The sequence below is a fragment of the Anopheles merus genome, unplaced genomic scaffold (assembly GCF_017562075.2).
Source record: "Anopheles merus strain MAF unplaced genomic scaffold, AmerM5.1 LNR4000022, whole genome shotgun sequence".
Lineage (NCBI taxonomy): Eukaryota > Metazoa > Arthropoda > Insecta > Diptera > Culicidae > Anopheles > Anopheles merus.
Genome location: NW_024427602.1, coordinates 96,834 through 106,615, shown reverse-complemented (window position 1 = coordinate 106,615; position 9,782 = coordinate 96,834). Strand labels below are relative to the sequence as shown.

The window sequence follows — 9,782 nt, the reverse complement described above, 5'->3', positions numbered from 1 at the left end:
GAGCCCATTTTTTTATGAGAAATTACTTCTCAAATTCAAGGGAGGTAATAAATTCTCTACCGGAGGAGCGTAGGTCATCTAAAGACCTACTACAAATCTCAGATAAGGAACATACCTTTGAAAAGGTTTTGGGTTTGTACTGGGATACCCACAACGATGTTTTTAGATACAAAATTAAAGACGAATTTAAAGATCATTGGAATAAGAGAGACATGCTCTCGTACATAATGAAAATATACGACCCACTAGGCCTGATAAGCAACTATCTGATTGAAGGGAAGATAATGATGCAGTCTCTATGGAAGACAGGGCTGAATTGGGATGAAAAAGTTCCCCTAAAAATAAAAACACAATGGGACCAATGGATGAAAAAATTAAGTAATACCAGCGCCGTTGCAATCCCAAGATGCTATGCATTAAGGGAACAATGTCTAACGTCTTCGTGGACGCTTCAGAACAAGCTTTCGCGGCCGTGGCATACCTACGAACAATATATGCCGACGGTGTTAACGTAGCTATATTTGCAGCGAAAACAAGAGTTGCTACCACAAAACCGCTTTCAATCCCCAGACTAGAACTACAAGGAGCAGTGCTAGGGACAAGACAAGAGCGAAACAATAAAGAAGGAGCTAAGGTTACAAGTTTCCAAAGAATTTTTTTGGACCGACTCCAAGACGGTCCTTGCGTGGCTAAACTCAGAACCCCGCGATTATAAGCAATTCGTTGCAGTACGAGTAGGAGAAATTTTAGAAGTAAATTCACCTTCTCAATGGAACTGGGTAGCATCCGCAGAAAATCCAGCCGACGAGGCAACCAAAATCTATCATGGACCTTCAAAATGGTTAAAGGGTCCTCAATTCCTGTGGGAAAGAGAGATTAACCCATCAGTGTTGACAACCACTGAAGAACTCAGACCCGTACATGCCATAAGAAAGGTCGAAAAATTGGATTGGAACATCATAAATATTGAATGGTGCTCGGATTGGGCTAGGCTAAAAAGATCAGTGGCAGTCATGCTAAAATATTTAGAACGGTTAAGGGTAAAGAAAAATTCATCGCAATTCTCTAAAACAATTGACAAAACTATCTTAGATAAAGCAGAAAGACTGCTAATTAAAAAGGCACAGCGGGAAAGGTTTGGACAAGAGATCAAAAATCTCACCCAAAAAAATCCCGTAAACATTAACAGCGCCATACGCGGGTTAAACCCCGTTCTTGATGAAAATGGTCTTCTGCGATCTAAAGGAAGGCTAGAGAACGTTAAATTTTTACAATATGATACCAAAACCCCTATAATTCTACCAAAAGGGCACCATATAACTAGTCTGATTCTAAGTAACTATCACCAAAGATATTACCACAAAAAAACAGAATCAGTACTAACAGCCGTAAGGCAAAGGTTTTGGGTGGTAGATTTAAGGGCTACCCTAAAACGCGTAGTCAACAATTGCCAATATTGCAAAAATATGCTTGCCAAGCCAAACCCCCCAATGATGACCCCGTTGCCAAAATGTAGAACAACCCCATACGTAAAACCATTCACTCACTCTGGTGTCGACTATTTCGGCCCCTTATTAATAACAATCGGAAGAAGAACAGAAAAACGCTGGGGCGTGTTGTTCACGTGCTTGACCACGCGTGCAGTACACATTGAAATAGCAACGGACTTAAGCACTGGGTCATTTCTAATATGTCTTAAAAATATGCAACATCGAAGGGGAAAAATCAGTCATCTGTATAGTGACAATGGCACAAATTTTGTCGGGGCCAGTAATGAAATGAAAAGATCGAAGGAAAGGTGCGCCTCAGACGGTATCGAATGGACATTCAATCCACCAGGTGCGCCACACTTTGGCGGCGCTTGGGAGCGACTCGTAGGGGGGATCAAAAGCTTGCTCCCAATTGAAGAAAGCTATAAGGAAGATGAACTAAGATCTATACTAACTGAAATAGAGTTCATTACGAATAATAGACCTTTAACTCATATACCCCTCGACCGCGAAGACGACGAGCCATTAACGCCTGCTCATTTTCTGATAGGTTGTTCAGGCGAAGCCGAGCCTAACGTCATAGACATCTCAAAAGCTGAGGCTACTCGAGCCGGTTGGAAGAGATCCCAGTTCGTGACCCAACGCTATTGGGACCGTTGGGTAAAAGAGTATCTTCCAAATCTGTCAAAACGAGGCAAATGGGCAGACCCAGCTAAACCTCTATATATCGTAGATATAGTGACGTTCCCGGACGAGCAAAGGAAGGGCCGCTGGATAAAAGGTAGAATAATAAGAGTGAACGTGGGCAAGGACGGGTAAACGCGATCCGCTAGCATAAAGGTAGGAAACTAAATACAGGCGGTCCCCGAGATACACGGTTATTGGGGACCGAAAACAGCCGAAAAATACCGCGTATCTCGAATTTCCGCGTAAGTCGAATCTTCTTTGACATATCGTTTATACGTCAGAGTTCAGGAGTTTGACAGATAAATGTAAACAAAATAATGTTGACATGGCGCAAAAGACTTTGATAACAAGTGTATTTTCTTGTTTTCTAATTCTCATTAACTTTATGTACCTTTGTGGACAATTTTGTTTAAATGTTGCAGGGTATAGTTCTATTGATGCAATTATTCAGTTTTAGCAGTGATATTGTTGTTGTATACTTGTTATAAAGTGCTTTTCGTGTTGGTATTATTGCTATTGCCGTTGGAGAAGTGGTTTCATATGCGATCTTATCGTTCGTTGTGATTAGGTCTGGACGGGAATACAAACAAACAAAAAAACATATTTGTGTCTTCCAGATTGATACACTAGACATGTGTATCCAGTGCGATATGATTCAACATAAGCCCGGACATCGCCCGATAGGAAATAAAATGGACGGATAGCTAAAAAGAGGCGAAGGCACTTCCGCAAAGCCACAACTAGAAGGGGGTATAACATCGATATCCTTACCGCCATATTAAGCATTGTGCCGTGTAACTAATTTGTTTTATTTCATATTCTTAGGTTATCTGTAACGAATGGTTCTGTAGGCAGTTGCTGGCCGATCTGAGGTTTATGCCCCACAACTTTCGGATCTTCCGAAAGCGCATCATTTACCTTGTCAGGTGTCTTACGTTATTTTATCTGAAGCGTTATGCCCTTAAATGTATTTGACTGTTTCTAAGTAACTGACATCTATTAATCAAAAGTGTTCACACAGTTCATTACATGACCTGTTTTGTTTTATTCTGGTACATTTTGCAGAACCATAGAAGAGTTAGGTTTGTGGATGGTTAATTTGTGGAATTTCTCGAACCACCTCGAACCAAATTGTATTGCTGTGCGGGTTACTAAAGGAAGCGATCGAATGTCATACAAAAATGACCATGGGATGTTGCATAGCAATACACATGAGCCATTAGTTACACATTGGTGAGTGACATTGTGATTTTTTTCATTCTTTCCTCCTCACATTTTTTTTTGTTTAACCGTTTTCAGTTGCATACAATAAAAGTCTTGCCGGATGTGTAACTGCGGATTGGGGTTGTGCACTATAGTCGCACGATTATAAGATCGCTATGCTAATGGAAGTTGCTTGCCACTTTTTTCAATGTATGTAATTGACAGCGAATGTAACCCTGTTGCTTGTCAAATAGAAAATCGTATAAAATCGATCATAATGGTTATAAAATTTGTAACATTTTTTCATATCGTTTTAAAGTAATCATCTTACAATATGATCATATGTTTGGTGATAGTGCATACGTACTTGTTTATCGGTGTAGAAGTCTTCCTTACACGGTACGATAAGGAGATTATCAAGAAGTAGCTTTTGAAAGATTTACCCTTTGATGTATTCGTGCTGATGGACAGCTTCTTCCTTATGTAGTTTACAACGGTTGCACTCGAAAATCGAAGGATTAAAGAAATGTTTAAGTGAGTTTTACTAATTAGTGACCCAGGGATTTTAAACAGCAATATTTTTAAAAGACTCATAAGACACAGTTAGCAGCTATGCTGTTCAAATTTAATTCAATGTATTTATTTTATTTTATTTTTTCAAATTTCAATAATTCATTGGTTGTACCATACTTATATTGTTTTACTTAATGAATATTTTTCTTAATGAAACTGTCCATAGTAAGTTGTTTTGTCGAGCATATTTTGTCTTTATAAATTTGTTTATAAACAGCCATCTCATTGCGTATATTACGACTTACTTTTGAGAACCTCTCTTCGTTTTCGTCCATTTTTTCAATTTCAGCTAGGGCTTTCTCTATATAGCTGAAAGCTTCTGCCAGCTTGTTAGTCTTAAAGGATTTTTTATCTTTCTCCTCATCACTACTTTCTTCGTCATTCTCTAAATAATCTTCTAGAACTTCTAAAGTTTCTAATTTAATTAGCTCATCGTTTGACAACGGCTATGCCGCTTCTATGATAAGCTGCTTCATTTCATCTAAATTAACTTCTATTTCTAATAGGTTGGTCAACTCAACACATTCCTCGACCATATCATTACTTTGTGTTTCGAATGTGTCATCAAAATAAACAGGGATAATTTTTTTCCAGCAAGAACTCATTGTCTCTGTCTTTACTTCCTGCCACGCCTCTGTTATATGCTCTACAGCATTTAATATGTTAAATTGTTTCCAAAATTCAATTAAAGACAAATTTGTCTGATCTTCCATGCTTTGTATTGCATGCTTAAACACGCGACGCAGGTAATATGATTTGAACGTATAAATGATTCCTTGGTCCATTGGTTGTATTAAGGCTGTTGTTCTTGGTGGTAGAAAAATTACCTCTACGTTTGGGTCCATGTCATCTAGTTCAACTGGATGCCCAAGGGCGTTATCCAGTGATAGCACCACTTTGAATGGAATGTCTTTTTCTGCACAATATGCTTTTACTTCCGGTATAAAATATTCACTAAACCATTCGGTAAAAATTGAACGCGTCACCCATGCTTTGGAATTCCACTTCCAAACTACTGGAAGGCTATCCAAATTTATGTTTTTGAATGCTCGTGGTTTGCGACAACGATAGACTACGAGAGGCTTTAATTTCATGTCTCCAGCTAAATTTCCTCCTAACATAATAGTAAGTCTATCTTTGGCCACTTTGAATCCCGGCATTACTTCCGTCAGCTTACTAATGTAGCTGCGCACTGACATTTTCTTCCAAAACAATGAAGTTTCTTCTACATTAAATATTTGTACCGGCAGATACCCTTTTTCAGATATAAGATTTGTAAAATTATCTGGGAAGCGGTATGCGGCTTCTTCATCTGCACTCGAAACTTCACCATAAATTTTAACATTGTGCAAATTTGCACGTTTCTTAAACCTTGCAAACCAGCCTTTACTAGCCTTAAATTCCTCGCGATCATTTGTTTCTTCTCCTTTTATATCATTATACAAAGATAATGCTTTTTCTTGAATGTTTTTTAGGCTTAAGTGTATGCGTTTTTGTGTTAAATCATTTATCCATATCAACAATAGTTTCTCAACTTCAACTATGCTATCCTCCCGAGCCCTTGTCATTATAGTAGATTCTAATGTTGCATTTTTAATTGTATCTTGCAACCGATCCTTTGATCTTATTATCGTTCTAATGGTTGATTCTGGTCGATTGGTGTCTCTGGCGATGTGGGCGTAACATTTTCCCCCTTCGTGCATTTTGATAATTTTGAGTTTTTCACTGAAGCTGATGGAACTTTTCTTGCGTTTGAATGCTTGTGACTTGTCTTGATTTTTAGATGCCATTTTGAAGAGAAAACTAAAAAAGTGAATAATGTTATTGAACAGACGACCATCATTAATACATTAATTTTAAAACAATATTACCTAAACCACAGACTTTATAAAGCAAAGGTATTCAGATCAAAATTTATCACACCGTGTGTTGTTTTTGCCGCGTATGTTTGTTTGGCGCGTTTTTTTTTATTTTGACCGATAATGACAGCAGAAATAAACTGTGCACCATAAACGCACCATGCTGTCAAATTTCGTAAAACCGCGTATCTGCGAATCCGCGTATATAAGGTACCGTGTATCTCGGGGACCGCCTGTACTTACAAAACCAACAATAAAATTGGCACGGCTAGACGTAAAGGGAAATTTCTCAAATTTGGGTAAGAAACGTAAGGTTGATATTAACTTCGTTAAAGAAAGAGCAGCTGAGCTGTCGACACATCCAGCAAAGAAACGCCAAACGAGAATAAGACCGGTACAATGGTACACTTACCAATCATAGTAATATTAGCAATTTTGGGTGCTGCGACAGGATTTTCCGTTGCACCGATCAATCAATCAGGATTATTTTTTGATCATCAAGGAACGCTCTTACTAAATAGGGGATATGGGAGACTAAACTCCATACGAGAGTCTACCCAAAAAGAGACTCAGAAATACTGAGGAAAATAGAGGAAAATTTAGACATAGCTTTTGATAAAATTAATGTCACTGACCCAAAGCTCTTCCAAATTAAAACAATACTTAAAGGAAATTGTGAGCACGCTCTACAGTTGATGTCTGAAACTATTAAATCAAGAACTAAACGATCCAGCGGAGTTTTCGGCATTCTCAAAGATTTCATTTTTGGAGAAGACAGCATTGACGAACAACTGGCATTGTTTAGGGTCTCGGAAAATGAGAAGATGTCTCACATATCCGATTCCTTGAAACTGACCAACCAACAGCACGAAAAGTTAGCTCATTCGATTGATGACCGCATCAATCAAATTCATGAAGGGATCAGTATAATCGAAAAGCAATTTAGCGAGAACAAAATGAATGTTCTTACGAAATTTACATCAGAAACAATTGCGACAGCAAACATGTTAACTCAGGGCATAATAAACAAGTACACAGAAATGAAGATCAAACCCCTTCATCCAGATGATGAGTTAAAAATAGTAAACAAAATCATGATAAAACTGCCTACAGGATATATCGTTTTACAAGATAGCATATCCAAGAATATGATAATTTTAGACGATGAGATAATAATACTAGTACACAACACAACAATAATACTAGTACACAAACGATGTAATAGCTATCAATGAACATAGTTTTCTTTATCCAACAAACAGGAGAAAATTAATGCAACCCACAGCATTTCCGCCGATGTATTCATACAAAGAAAATTAGATTGCGTAGCGTCAGCATTTTTCCATTCTAAAACGAATCAATCATGCCACACAGAAAGGTTAGGAAAGACGTACACAGAATTCTATGAATTAAGCAAACCTAATAGCATTTTATACTACACTTCCGATCCAAGCAAGATCTACATAAATTGTAACAACACTAAAACAAACCCGTATGAATACACAGGCATAATCACTCTTTCGCAAGATTGTAACATTCAAACGACAAAAGGGGAAATTAACCCGACCTTCGAAGCCAAGACCGAGGTCTTTCGTTCGTTTTTTAAACCAATAATAGAAGACCCTCCGCAAGGTAATGAAAAAAATAACAATAACAAAGAAGGAGAAAAAACAATCAGCTTCATACTGATAGGCTTAGGAATTGCAATAAGCAGCAACTTTATATTAATCGTTATTATTATTTCCCTGGCAATGCGAAAACACAAAACCGTGACGATTCCCAAACCGCCACCGATAGATGTCACGACAACAAAAGACACAAAATTGTAACCCCTTAGCAGGAATTACGGGGGCGGGGATGTCGCTGGCGGTTAAAATAATTAGTTTACTAGGTCGCGGTAGCCATCCCGTCGATCAACCGATCGAAGACGGTTTGGCTGTGTTAGCCTTAAAATAAATAAATAAAATAATAATAAACAATGCTGCGAGCACGCGCACGATCGGTGGTCGATCGGCATGTTGTCAACGCAGCATTTTAGCAAGTAAGAACAATTAGCATGTAACCATTTAGGTATAAATAGGTAAATTTTATGGTAATAAAGCGTCAGTGTTAACCCTACACCCTTTCGATCACAACAGTCACTCGGAGGTTATCTTCCAGTGTGACAAGTTCATCCCAACCACTCTGAACTTCGGTTGACACCAATGCAGCTGTTGTCTTCTCTACTCCTGTCGCCTCTGCTGGTTTAGTAAATGCTGATCTTGGCCACTCATCTTCATTTTTTACTAACCACGATGGCCCCGACCACCATAGCTGGCACTCCACTAAGGCTGCTGGCTGACATCCTCTCGATACCAAGTCTGCGGGATTTTCAATGCCTGGGACATGCCTCCACTGGCATCCATTAGTAAGAGATTGGATTTTGGCCGTCCTATTTGCCACAAACGTTTTCCAACCTTGATGAGGTGAGGTAATCCAATACCATGTGGTCATCGAATCCGTCCACAGATAGCATGGTGCTTCCGGCAATCTTGCTTTTCTAATAAAATTGTATAAGTTGCTCGCCAACAATGCTGCACAAAGCTCCAGTCTTGCAATTGTAAGTCGTTTCGCGAGAGGTGCCACCTTGGACTTAGATACAAGCAGATTAGCCACACATACTTCTTCTGTCTTGCACCTCAAATACACACATGCCCCATATTCTTTCTCCGACGCATCACAGAAAATGTGGTATTGTAAATCGTCGCTCATCGTAGGATTGGAAAATCGTGGAACACTTACGTTATTCAACTCTCCCAAGTGACTGCAAAATGTTGCCCATTGCTTCTGCAATACTTCTGGTAACTCCTTGTCCCATGGCCACATTGATCCGTCTGCCTCCTTCAACGTCCATAATCGTTGCATAAAAAGTTTTGCCACCATCTTTATAGGGTCCACAAAACCTAATGGGTCGTATATCTTGGCAATACTTCCCATCACTTGACTTTTTGTCGGTGGCTTCGATACATCTACGCAGGGAACTCGTACCCTCAATCGATCTGTCTTTGGGTCCCAAGTTAAGCCTAACGTCCTTATGGGTTTCGTATCGAGACTCCTCTCCTTCTGTTCAGGTTGAGCCAACTCTTCATTGGGTAATCTGTCTAAAGCTGATGCACGATTGGATGCCCACTTTCTCAATTTGAATCCTGATCGATCCATCATTTCTATCACTTGATCACGAATGTGTATCGCTTCTGTCTCTGTTTCTGCTCCTGACAGCAAATCGTCGACATAAAAGTCACCATACCATGTCTTTGCCATTGGAAATTCATTCTCATGGTCTTCAAATATCTTCCTTAATGTGCGTATTGCCAAGTATGGAGCACATGTAGTTCCATATGTAACCGTGTTTAGTTGATAAACAGCAATTGGATGACCGCTATCTTCCCTCCATAAGATTCGCTGAAGATTTCTGTCACTCTCCGACACTAGGACTTGTCTATACATCTTCTCAATGTCTGCAACCATTGCGACTGCTTTCATTCTGAAACGCAGTAATATTGGCTCTATGTCCTTGTTATATCCTTGTTATATTGTCCTTGTTATATTGTAGATTTAAAATTAGATTATAGATAAGATTAGATTAGACTAGATTATAGCATATTATAGCATGTAACTGTACGGAGAGAAATGAGAAATAAAACCCGGCACTTCTCGTTGAGCCTTGCAAGTGAATGGATGGTGTGATTATAACAGTTGGCGACGAGGCGGGCAATAAATTAAAAAAAACGAATCGATAATGGCTACATTTAATATCGAGCCGTTTGTGCACGAGAAGTCAACTTGGCAAAGATGGGTGAAGCGGTTTGCTGGTGCTGCTAAAGTGTTTAAAGTGGATCAAGCGGATATGCAGCAGACGCTCCTGCATTACATGGGCAGTGAGACTTACAACGTGCTGTGTGACTTACTCTCGCCGGACGAACCGGAGGCG

The 9,782-nt window shown here is 39.2% G+C and overlaps 1 long non-coding RNA gene across 2 annotated transcripts; it reads left to right on the top strand.

Moving 5' to 3' along the window:
* The first annotated feature begins 2,537 nt into the window (after nucleotides 1–2,537).
* Nucleotides 2,538–3,611, top strand: LOC121601071. 2 transcript variants are annotated; one of them, XR_006005983.1, is made up of 4 exons: nucleotides 2,538–2,927; nucleotides 3,003–3,103; nucleotides 3,243–3,410; nucleotides 3,477–3,611. It is a non-coding gene; the product is annotated as an uncharacterized LOC121601071 (long non-coding RNA). The 2 variants fall into 2 exon arrangements; XR_006005982.1 differs by having other exon boundaries at nucleotides 3,003–3,144.
* Nucleotides 3,612–9,782: the final 6,171 nt, after the last annotated feature.